Here is a 13,670-nt window from a genome sequence, read left to right as displayed (position 1 = left end):
TTTTGCTTTCTTTGAAACACAATAATTATGTATTTTGTACTCATTACGTACTTTTTTATGTTATGGTTGATTAAAAAGCTTAAAATATTTTATTACAAAAACTTGTTACCTGTTCCTGCTATTAAAATGCATTGCATAATGTTAATAAGCACAGTTATTTAGGTATAGTACAACGAAAATTTCAATTAGATGCGACCATTGGAAGTGGATTAAAAAAGCTGTAAGATTTGAGCAATCAAGCTTGGTAAGCGCATTTTTTTGATTCATTTGGTGTCGAATTATTTGATAAGAAAACCTATCCTAGTTCATGGTGTCGTGTTAAGTTAGTCTGTAATCAATAGACGGCGCTGTGTGATCGAACGATGTGTTTTAAAAACGTTACCGTAACCTTTTTCCAGGCCAAACTCTAATATTGTTAATAGTATTTCTTCTAACGCGGACGAAGCCGTGGTTAAAGCTAGTAACTCTAACTATGTTGATGCGGTTTACTACAATAGCAACGTCTTGCCATACACTAAGTTGTGGCATGACCTTCCCTTGGCAGTCTTCCCGATTAGATTCGACATTAGTCTATCTATTTTTATTGAAAGTCAGCAATGTATCAGTGACTTGACTGAAGAAATTAATGTTTGCAGCATCACTTCAAAGCCGCTGCAGTACCTATTTACCGATTACTGATATCTTGTATTAAATTATTTATCTTATCGCACTTATTTTTTTACCAAGGATAAAAAATCACAAAAGAAAAGGCACTGAAGCGCCTCATTGCCAAGTATTTTTCATTAAAGAGGTTATGTTGTAAATAGATGTCTAAATGTAATTTAATTATTGTCGACATTAAAACAAGGAACACGCACGCGGCGCACGACGTCGTTATTGCTTTCTACTCGTTTATGAAAAACGTGACAATATGGCAATACGAGTGGCGTCGGTGGCGTGATGGCGACCAATCGTGGTGTGATCTCTTTATTTAAACTTGTGAATGAGAAGAAGTATAAGAAGATGAGTCTACATTGGGCTAAGAAAAAATATAAGATAAATCTTTAGATAAGTCCAAATCTTTAGCTGTAGCATTAATACTGGGAAGAAACTTAATGGGTTGTGAAAGTGCTCGAAAGAATTTATGTGAGGTGTAGTAACACTGTAGTGTCACCTGCCGCGTGCCTAGAAAGTCTCAAAGTTTTTATTGCCTTGACAATCATTTATAAAGCTTTTATTTAAACTATGTTAATTGTTTATAAATAACACTTATTTAATATATAAATATAAATAGTTAAAACAAATAATGTAAATTGAAAGTTGGTCGTTAGATTAGAAGTTATATTTCTTTTTCAATTAAAATAAATCATAAAAATCATCCCATATTGAAGTAATATTAATTTGGAGTGATCACTGTTTCAGTAAAGGTTCAGTAACGTAAGCGAAAAGTTCAACGCACTTTCGTTTATTTGATCAGTGATCATTATTTTCTGGAGTACCACCCCAATTTAAAATCAGCGCCCAGTTTTCGAAAGACTGATCGATTTTCACCTTATTAAAATAAAGTATGGAATCTATAATATAAAAGTGAACCGCCAGAACGGGGCAAAGAAAATGTTGACACGTTTCTCCCAAACAATGCATTGTTTCTCTGGAATTTTAAAGCACTTCGATTCTTTGACCTTGGGAATTGCGAAAAACTTGAGAAAATATGATATTGGGTGTGTACATTTTGTATATTAAGCAAAATAAAATCACAAGTTCGAATTTCGAGCCAAAAACGAGCGATTATCTATGCCAGTGTTGCCGTTCAGGGAAAAATTAATCTATTCATTATCCTGCATTGCAGTCTGTAAAGCTCTTTACCCATTCATTGCCGCGCGCCAGATTACGCTGGGCTTAGAGTCATGAAATTTGGTATTACATAGCTGGATGTCTGAAATAACACATAAGCTACTTTTATACCAATATTATTCCCACGGGATAGTTGTTCTTAACACAACACCTCAACGAAGATTACGATATAAATTTTGGGATTTCCCACAGGAATTTTGTAACTTATGCAATTGTAATTACCAGATCGAATAGTTTACGCGTGCTAAGCCGTCTATAAATAAAACAGAGTGTTACAAATTTGTAAGATACGTCAAGATAACATTTCTTGCTGTAATGTCTCTACGAAGTTGTAAGCTTGCTACGGTCGCTACGCCGTAGCCTGACATTTACACCTGCCACTGTATATTTAATGAGCACTGTTATACTGTGAAAGTAAACGCTTAGAAAATTTAGTATTTTAACGTAGTAAAGCATTTTTATCATTGGTTAATCTCCCACCTGAATCTTGGCCAATGAGTAATAGTCAGTTATTAACCGACTTAAAAAAGGAGGAGGTTATCAATTCGATTGTACTTTATTTTCAATGTGATTCTGTCCGTCAGTTTGCCAGTGTCTAGGTATTCGGGCATTATTCAGTAAAAAAATCTAGAAAACAAGATATGAGAGGTAAGGGTGGTTGCACGATGAACCCTTATTTATTTTCTTCAATGTACCTATGTAAAACATCATATCTACGATGTAGCGAAGAAGCTAAAGTCACACTATTTAAAGCGTATTGTCAGGTTTTCTACATGTGCAGCCTTTGGACTAGTTTTTCGCAGAGGACCATCAGTACTCTGCGTGTTTAATACAACAATGACTTTAGGATGCTGTTGGGGCTGCCCCGATTCTGCAGCGCGTCGGGGATATTCGTGCAAGTTAGTCGCGGACGACTTTTATGCCATAATGCGAAAAAGAATCGCCTCGCTGCTTTGCATTTGCAGAGTGCGGGTCATCTCCAACCCCATCTTGACCACTATAATGGGCAGGTATAGCTCCACTATCATGCGACACTTCGAGCATGTAATGACTGCAGTGAAATTTTTACTTAGTACTTATACCTATTTTACTAGCTTTTGTCCGCGTGGTATTCGGTTATCGCGCGCTGTTCCGGGATAAAAAGTGGCCTATGTCGTTCTCGGGCCCATAAACTATCTTTATGCCAAAAATCACGTCGATGAGTCGCTCCGTTTGGACGTAAAAGACAGAAAAACATACAAACACACACTTACGCATTTATAATATTAGTACGTATGGATTTCCTAGTAGCTTTAAAAACTAAACTATCCTAGGTTATTAAGTTTAGTTTGTAAATTAACAATTATGGACCTCGTAGTTGTCCGAAATAAAAATCTTTATTATTATTATTATAAACCTATAAAATTAGGTCTTGTTTACCTACAAATTTAAAAATTGGAACAACTTGAAGATATTCTTTTTATTCAGCCACTAAAGTAGTTAAAGTTTTCCTTCATCTTTAAAATCCTGAAACTCTTGTTTGAACAAAACTCTCCACTCAACGGATTGATCTTCATTCTTTCAATAATTCAAGTCCTTGGCAAATATGCAGTTGGGGCTGTGAAATATTAAAGGTAATCCCCTTACCTTAGGGTAGTACCGCCTCAACTCTATCCAAGTTTGCCGGATGCTTGCATAAGCCAGAATTTGAATACAGTCTTTCGTGCATTCTTCGGCGTTGTTGGGCGTTGAAAATTTTATAGCATTTGTGTTGAGCGGGTTTTACTGCGCTTCTAAAATTTGACCGATATTGGAAAATATTGGAAATCGTGTAAAGTTTCCCACAAGCATACTATGGCAAAGGCCATTCAAAAATATTCAACAAAACTCTATTCGTATGGCCGTTAGTGCGTTTCAGATGTTTTAAACCCTCGACGCAAAAAGAGGGGTGTTTGACCAATGTGTATATATATAAGAAGAACGGCCGAATCTACTTTATAAAGTACAAAAAATAAAGCTGGTGAACCACGTCTAGGTCTTAAATATTATGTCTGTTAAAAAAAATGAGGACTCGGGAGGATATAATATTGCAGGTACTGTACTTTTACTGTAGGTAGTACTGGTAGGTAGATGATGCTGGATAGCCTATCTTGAGTGTCATAAGCGGGCGAAGTTCAAAACGCTGGACACAGTGCCGGAGTAAAGATTAGCAGTAGTGATAATGAAAAATTCTCTTTACTTAACTTTTTTCCGTCAGTAGTTTTGTAAAGTTAACTAGCATTTATTATGGTCCGACTCTTTAGTCTCCACGCAACTGTAACTACACTTAGTGTGAATAGGTATTTAACAAAATGTTAACAAAACAACGTCAATTGGTGTTTTAAATATTTAAATTCCATTAAACTAGTATCTAAACATTTACGTTTCTGAATTGATATACACTAGTCTAGTCTGTATTACAATGATAGATAAGTAAAATATAATAAAATCTTGAATGTACCAAATCTGGCAACTGATGTTTGTTTACATTTGTTAAACTCCTATCCACACCAAGTATACCTAACTGTAATTCTTTGATGAAATTGAGTTTGGCTTAGCCAGTCAGTTTCGTTAGTTGCCACGCAGTAGTCACGTTTAACAGAAGTGAAAATGGTTAATAACATCAATCCACGTCATTATACGTACTTACCTAACCATGAATTTTTCACCCCCGGATTAAAAGTTGAAAACAATTATTTAATACTATAAATTTACGATTATCAGATTCAGTCTAAAATCGTCATAAAATAACTCAAAAGCAAGCTAACGCGTAAGGGTTATTAAAAGTACCTTACAACATTATCTTCTATGTTCAACTTGTACGCGGTCTAAATACCTATATGTGAAAAATCTTACTGGTTACATTACATTGCGAAGCTAACGAGTTATATTGTGTTGAGCTAAGCTACACACGCAATGTAATTCTACTACACGGTTATCATATCGTCCTTAAGTTATGCCATAAGCTGGTGTTAAAGTTTATCGTCAAAGATCGCCAATAAAAGTATGTAAAGCATATTATATCTTCGTCGTAAATTCGGTCGTAACTATAAAATTTTGAATCGACCGGCGAAATGTCATCAATGTTATATTAGCCTAATATATAGGTATTTTTAGTACGGTTTCAAGGTTTTGCAGGAATTGAATTTGCTGAAGAAGACTATCTACTAATAGTGGTATAACTCTGTATTTATAGTTAAGAGCAGTATAAATGGGTTGTATTTTGTGCTAAACATTCCATCTATATTTATAACGTCTTCGTGTGTTAAAACATATTTTGTCATACTCTGGAACTACTTATTAGTAATTAGTTTCAAGCACAAAGAGTTTTGTTAGTTGTTCAATAATTTTGGTGACTATTTTTTTATAAGTTTATTTTTTTACTTCTCACCCTCGTAAACTTCGTAATTATGCTGGATCGGGCATACCTCGGCTATTAAAACACAAGTGATTCTTATGCATCTTATTTTTAAACGGTTTTGTAATATTAAATGATATTGTAACGGATAACTCACGTTTTAAATAGAGTTTAGCTCGACATGTTTCGGGCTATTTCGTAGCCCTTCTTCAAGGGAGCACGTAAAGAAGGGAGGGCCCGTGAGTTATTCGTTACAATATCATTTAATATGAGTGAGTCTCACGGTAGTTTCATGGTTTCGTAATAGTTATATTTGTGTCTCATCGTAGTTTTAATTCAAAGAGGGTAAAACTTGTTCCTAAATCCTATTGTACTCTCGACTTAACTATCAACCCTCGCCTGAGTCTCCGGCACATAAAAACCGCTGAAGTAAAATGACACGTTTTATGCACTTGTTGTATAATCTACTATTTCAAGCCAAGTTTACACCAAATTGACTTTTTAGTTTCATATATCACCCAGTGAAAATGTCACTTTAAGTTTCAGAAATTTAATAAGGCACTAGACAAATTGAATTGTTCCTGATTCGTCGTATTCCTGTTTAGTCGGATTCCTGTTTCGTCGCATTCCTGATTCGTGATACTAGCAAGTTTTAATTCGAATTTTTGGTAATACTTATTAATTGCCATTCTTTGGTGGCGAGTTTTTGCCACTGTTTTTTTATAAATTTCATTGTCCTCAAAAGTTTTCTCTTGAATTCTGAGCAAAGAAATGCCGGTCTAGATTTATTGGATTTAAAAACCCACTTTAACTTTCAATTTGAGAAGTCTTTTCGTTTAGTTGGTCAACATCAATCTGAGTTAGTGCAATCCATTAGTAAATCGACGCAGCCAGTCGGCACGCAGATTTAATTTGATGACAATAATGGATACAAATGCTCAAAGCTTCCCCCTTTTTCTAGAGCGAATTTCGCAAAAGTGGATCACACTATTTAAGTGCCGAAACTGTATTTTATTTTAAACTAATGCAAGAGTAATGCATTAAATGAAATAATGCTGAGTTATTTTTATTGGGAGCTCAAATGGATTATTTAAAATTTGATAATGTTCCACCTTGTTTTTTTTTTCTTACATTATGAAAGGTAAAAATATTTTGAAATAGAGGGTAAAAATGATATATGTTTTAAGTTTTTTTTTATGTTAAGAACGCAGTAACGCTTATATATTTTCTTTGAAATTATTGTGTCATACTTTCTGGCGATGACATGGTGTCGTACGGAATTCAAACTCACATCAAAAAAATGTACGAGAAATGCACGAAATTGTAACTACGCTGATTAAAAAGAAGGTATTACCCGTACTTACGAGAAAACAATGATCAATATGTCATCGCTAGTACCTAAGCACACTTTCTGGTGGGCGCTATCTATTTCATTATGTAGCCGCCGAGTTTTCAACGTTCTTATGAATCAGAAAATATGTACGAGAAGTGTACTTAAATAAATTTACGAAGACGACAACAATTTGGGCACAGCATAATTAAAACAGCTGAAACACGGGCTAACTTAAAATTATTTTTATGAATAAACATGTTTTTAATTATCCTTTACAAGAGTCTGGGTCTGTTCTAAAGAGCGGAGCTCATGTATTATGCAACGGCCAAGACAACACGTGGCTTTGCCTAGACAAGCGCTATGATTGGATTGCTACCTTGTGACCCTAGGATCATAGTAGTATTACAAATGTTAAGTACGAACGTTTCTTCTCGAGTCTTGGATATTTAATATATGAGTATATATTTCGCTGGGTTAATGCACAAGTGGCACAAGTAAAAATGTTATTGTCTCGACTTATGCCAATTTTGCATTCACCCGCCTACCTAGTAATTATAGGTACCCATACTATAACCTGATTTAAGCTTTTTTACTAGGGCAATTACTTAGTGTCAATTGTACCATGATATTTATTAATTCTGAGTTATCAACAGCCAACAGGATACAAAACGAAACGCGAATTCCTTTTTCCCCATGCCAATTTTTATAAAGACTTTGTTACTTATGTGCGAAACAAGTATGATCGCCACTCGGCACGTAAACGTACCCGCAATTCTCAGCGGCCGTGAGCTGATAATGGGCTATCCTTAGCTTACATAGCTATCAAAGTGTAGAAACTATAGCAAACTTTTGGGTAGTCACTGGCGTATATGGACTTTGTTACTTGCGGTGTTTATTAGGTAGTCCAAATTTTTACATGATTGGCGGGATCAGCCGCATAGATGACGCTGTGTCACCTTCAATATTAAATTGTTTTTTTGTCAAAATACAATAATATGCCTTGAGGGCGAGTTCTGCAGGGCAATTTTAGAGACGTGAACAGAACTAAGTGTAGCCTAACCTAACCTAACTCAGTTAATTATTTATGGGTTAGAGTTTCGTAGCTGTGATGGTGATAAATATTCATTTTTACGGTTCCTTAGTCAACTAGGAACCCTTATAGTTTCGCCATGTCTGTCCGTCTGTCTGTCCGCGGGTAAGCTCAGAGACCGTTAGTACTAGAAAGCTAAAATTTGACATGAATATACATATCAGTCACGCCGGCAAAGTGGAACAATAAAAAAGTAAAAAAAAATTTTTTAGGGTACCTCCCATAGACGTAAAGTGGGGGTCTTTTTTTTTCTCGACTAACCCTATATTGTGGGGTATCGTTGGATAGGTCTTTTAATACCATTGGGAATTGCTAGACAATTTTTCTATTTAGTGATCTGTTTGCGAAATATTCAACTTTAAAGTGCAAATTTTCATTGAACGATTTCAATTCAAGCGTCCCCCCCCCCTCTAGAATCTAAACTGTTGGGTTGAAAATTAAAAAAAAATCAGAATGGTAATAAATATATCAAATTTACAAGGAAAATTATAGCGGCTAAGATTTCTCGAGAATTATTAGTAGTTTAAGAGTAAATAGCAGCCTAAGGTATAAAATATACCTAAACTTGGAAGATTCAGTACACAATACGAAATCCTTAGAAAAATATTATCTGATTTTTTTGTTATGGCTACGGAACCCTATCCTGGGCGTGTACGACACGCTCTTGGCCGGTTTTTTTTTATTCTTTATGTTTTTAGCTTTATTGTAATGTGCAGCATAGTAGGTAGGTACCTACTACTCAATTAATGTTTACCTATATAAAAACAAAAATGTGAATGTTTCACGTAAATAGAGATACAATTTAAAGTGACTTGTATACACTTCCTATGCAAGTTGTAGTGGCAATGGTCAGGCCACATCGCTCGAAACACAGATAACCGTTGGGGGAGAAAAGGCCTCGAGTGGCGACCACTAATCGGAAGACGAAGCGTTGGCAGGCCCGACCAGGTGGACTGACGACATCGTGACAGTTGCGGGAAACCGGTGGATGCAAGTGGCGAGTTGTCGTTCATTGTGGCGTTCTAAGGGGGAGGCCTTTGTTCAGCAGTGGACGTCTTTCGGCTGATTATGATGATGATACACTTACTGTGTAGTACAAGCTTTATATGGAGGCTATATTATCATTGTCAAACGTGTGGGAGCTCACGCTCATATTCACCATCTCTTTCTACCCTCATTTAAATTCAAATTCAAATCATTTATTTAGTAAATAGGCCGCAATGGGCACTTTTACACGTCTTTTTTTAAACTACCAGCGCTTTCGGAAGACCATCATTGCAAACTTGGCAAAGTCATTTTTTTCAAAATAAAATAATCTATATTAATAATTTCGTACCGGTCTACCGTAGACTCGAACGAAATGCACATCAAATTGAAGAGCGTAAAAAATTAGTCAATCCGATTCGACTTGTAGGTGGAAAATTCGGATTATCGAGTATTTTCAATATAAACTTGAATAAATTACTAAGTATAATAATGGCGTTGCGAAGTAAACATGTCAAAGTCATCACATCAAAGTGGCGTTAGTGTCACGGTACGTCATCACGTGTCACAGGTGTCACAGGTTTGCATTTCGTTCTCCATTGTGACCTCTTTAATCAGATCGATCGTACAGACGAATCGTACCGTATATGGGGCCCCTTTAGGTCTAATTTCTTTGATTATGAGACAGAGACATTATCATAGTTAAGTATTTGGGCAAATAAGATTTAGGAGAACTATCTACTGGTGAAATACCGATACGTAGGTTAGCTGTGAAAGTACGTTTGTGATAATATTAAGGCTGGGAATATACTTCAGATTTTTCGATATGTACGACAGTCTTTACAGTGGTAAAAAAAAAAATCAAACATATTATTATGAATCTACATTTTACCCGAGCGAAGCCGGGTTTTCATCTAGTTACAAATAAAATACTTAAATACTACAGTATACAATTAAAGAAAAAATTACAAAATAATAATACATTCTATACCGTATACAGAAAGAATGGGTGAAAATTATTGTAATTCCAAGTCTATAGACAGACAATAAGGCCTCTGATTACGTCTTTAGAATCATCTGTAAACTTTCGTGATACACGAGACATATAATAATTATTTTTAGGATTAAAATGAAAAGTTTACTATATAAAAAATTAGTCTATCAAAACTGGTATACCTATGATGGTATGTCCTGCCCAAAGGAAAAGTACATTTGATAATTATTTTTATTCTTGTTGCAGTGTGAGTATCTAATATGTTGTGGAGGTAGGTACAGATCAACTAATAACAATGTAATTTTAACCAGTTCCTTTTGAAAAAAAATTTTTTTTTTAAAAAGATACCCTGAAAAATATCCTGTATCGTTCAAAGGTTAACTGGAAGAGACCTTTAAGGGATAAGTTCGCCTTTGTACATCTTAAGTACATGTTAATAAAGTATATGTTAATTTCATGTGTTTTATGCACATATAATAAAGAGGTTACAATACAATAGGAAGGGTTACCTCTCTTAACCCTACAAGAGTTCAAGATAATCCAATTTAGATAGAAGTGCCAGAAAGCCCAGGACGCGAAGATTAAAAATCTATCATCCGTCGCCTGGGAAACGGGCGTCTCTCATGAATATGCGAGCGGCCAACAAATGACGCCGGCCGTGTAAGTTCATCCCTTGCGGTATGTCCTGATTCTGTCGCATCAGAGTACAACTGCTTGAAAACTTGAGATGTTTCTAAAGCAATTTTATGAGAGTTTTTAACCCTTAAAAAGGTAGAGGCGATTTACATGCACTGTTGGAAATTCAACCTTATTGTTTTATTTACAGTTTACAATATCCGTTGTAATTATTGAAAATACTACTAGCTTTAAAAATATCCTTTGTCAGGTATGTATTCGATAGCTGTAGTAGTATGATCCAATAAATGAGGCTTTATTAGAAGGAATCTCGTGTGAAAAGGCCCTTTAGGGTTTCGTTTTCTATACTCATCATGTATAAAAGTCATTGCAGACAGCATACACATTTTAAAGGGCTTTTTAAAAGCTAGTATAGTACAAAAAAGTAAGTACGAGTACAGTTGGAAAAAAACTAGTATATTATAATATTATATATTATTTATCAGATTTAGGGGCTGTTTCACCATCCATTGATTAGCGTTAACCGACGGTTAAATGTGATGCCGTCTCTGTCTATTCGAACAAAACAAATAAAGACGGCACACACCTAACCGCCAGCTAACACTAATCAATGGATGGTGAAACAGCCCCTTTACAGTTTAATAAGGCACATGTGCCTCATGGCTAGTCATGTAGAAAATGCAGTTGCCTATGAGGACGAAAGAAGGCTGGCAAATTGCTTCGGGACTGAGAACTTGTTAATTATTTTTATTATAGTTCCCGGAATCAGGCACTCGCGCCGTATGTTACTTAATCGTCATCCGTGCGGATCCGTTGATAAATTTCTAATTTCGGGTAAATCAGAGAGTTCCCGGGCGTGCGTTCACTGACACGCTCGGATAATCAATAATAGACGTTCAAGTCGTTCAATTACTAATGCCCGGTTCACATTATTCCAGTAAAATCGTGCTGGTAGGTATACATTGCGGGATCACAATCCAAACGAGTTACACAAGATCGGTCGAGCACCGCAGTGTCATGCCACTGGAACGGTTTTACTGGAATACTCGTAATGTAAAACGGGCATAAAGCACGGTGAAATTCTATGACGACTAATACACAGTCGTCATTTTCTTACGTTTACCAAGGGATGGAAATATCATTTTAAAATCTTCTATGTCTTATAGGTACTTGAATAGGTACCGGTGAAATTGAAACTTTACTATGGCCGACCATTGCATATAGACGACAGGATAGACCAGTGGTTAGAAAAACTGACTACGAAGCTTTAGGTCGCGGTTTCGATCGCCGGTTGAGGCGAATGTTTGTATAAGGAATACGAATGTTTGTTCTCGAGTCTTAGGTGTTTGTATGTTATTGGTGTCAAGTGTCGCTTGATCTATCTCTATTACACCAATCAATTATAACAATAATCTTCGTAATGTATGTACGCTCATAACTTGCGAAGGAAGACACCGAATTAGATATCTAAATTTTTTTTTGTTGCTGTTTTCGTTATTGTCAAGACAAGGTTTGTCCTAAAAAAAAAATAGACTGGAACGGGGGCGAAGTCGCGGCAAACAGCTAGTTTGAAATAAACTATATTTCTTACTTCAAATATCGAACCTACTGTGCAAAAAATTCAGTTGTTTTAAATACCGGATTGCCGGATTCTCCTCAACCCTCAACAGAGGTTGTTTCCGTACCGTTGGTAGATTTTTTTTGACGTTCATAAGTGCTTGTTATAACCTAAATTGAATGACGATATTTTGATTTTGACCTTGCACTACAAACGTCTTTGTACTTCGTCCGCATAGCAAAAGGTTGAAGTTAGTGTGCCGCTGCAAAGTAACGTTTCAATAAATCAATCCTTACACCGGTAGCTACTAGAAATCTCCATTAGTGTAGCAAAGAAAACATCTTGTCTTCTATAGCTTATATTGTTTCTAATCAGACCAGACAGTACTTAAGGTTTCATTTGAAAAATAAAAGAGAATTAGGCATCGCTAACATTGTTGCAGTCCTCTAAGACATGTCCGCTTCTAGCTTAGCCTACGATACACTGGCTATTCGTAGCCAATACCTTCAAAACTAGGTAGAATTCACTAACCAAACCGTAATAATGACGAAAGCCGTAATTTACGAGTATTATAAAGATAAATAAAAAGCACAGATAAATCAAAAACTAATAAGGGAGATAATGCAAAGGTCATTAATTGGTCATAGCTGGTTAGGAAAGGTTACAATGATACTTAAAAAAAAATGCATTCCAAGTTCGAATTACATGTTGACGTAGCTTAGAGATCACATAACTGTGGATGGTGGATGAGAGTCCAAAACTAATTTGGCAAGTAAGATCGTCGAAAGCCTGACAAGTCGAACACATGAATATTCAAGGGAACGTGTTATGGTGGACTTTGGATATTCATGGATTTATATGGATGCTCCTTTGAATATGTTGAAGCTACCTACTGGGTTATTACGGAGTGTTTGAATTAATAGACGCTGCAATGTTAATAGACTGTGTTTTTGTAATGTAGTGTTAGAGGCATGTTAGAATTGAGACAGAGATACTCGTATTACTTTTAAGATTAGCTGCATCGGCACTGATATATCTTTCTTTACCGTAGACTCGAACGAAATGCACATCAAATTGAAGAGCGTAAAAAATTAGTCAATCCGATTCGACTTGTAGGTGGAAAATTCGGATTATCGAGTATTTTCAATATAAACTTGAATAAATTACTAAGTATAATAATGGCGTTGCGAAGTAAACATGTCAAAGTCATCACATCAAAGTGGCGTTAGTGTCACGGTACGTCATCACGTGTCACAGGTGTCACAGGTTTGCATTTCGTTCTCCATTGTGACCTCTTTAATCAGATCGATCGTACAGACGAATCGTACCGTATATGGGGCCCTTTAGGTCTAATTTCTTTGATTATGAGACAGAGACATTATCATAGTTAAGTATTTGGGCAAATAAGATTTAGGAGAACTATCTACTGGTGAAATACCGATACGTAGGTTAGCTGTGAAAGTACGTTTGTGATAATATTAAGGCTGGGAATATACTTCAGATTTTTCGATATGTACGACAGTCTTTACAGTGGTAAAAAAAAAAATCAAACATATTATTATGAATCTACATTTTACCCGAGCGAAGCCGGGTTTTCATCTAGTTACAAATAAAATACTTAAATACTACAGTATACAATTAAAGAAAAAATTACAAAATAATAATACATTCTATACCGTATACAGAAAGAATGGGTGAAAATTATTGTAATTCCAAGTCTATAGACAGACAATAAGGCCTCTGATTACGTCTTTAGAATCATCTGTAAACTTTCGTGATACACGAGACATATAATAATTATTTTTAGGATTAAAATGAAAAGTTTACTATATAAAAAATTAGTCTATCAAAACTGGTATACCTATG

The sequence above is a fragment of the Choristoneura fumiferana genome, chromosome 29, assembly GCF_025370935.1.
Source record: "Choristoneura fumiferana chromosome 29, NRCan_CFum_1, whole genome shotgun sequence".
Classification (NCBI taxonomy): Eukaryota; Metazoa; Arthropoda; class Insecta; order Lepidoptera; family Tortricidae; genus Choristoneura; species Choristoneura fumiferana.
Note: the sequence above shows the minus strand (reverse complement) of the source record.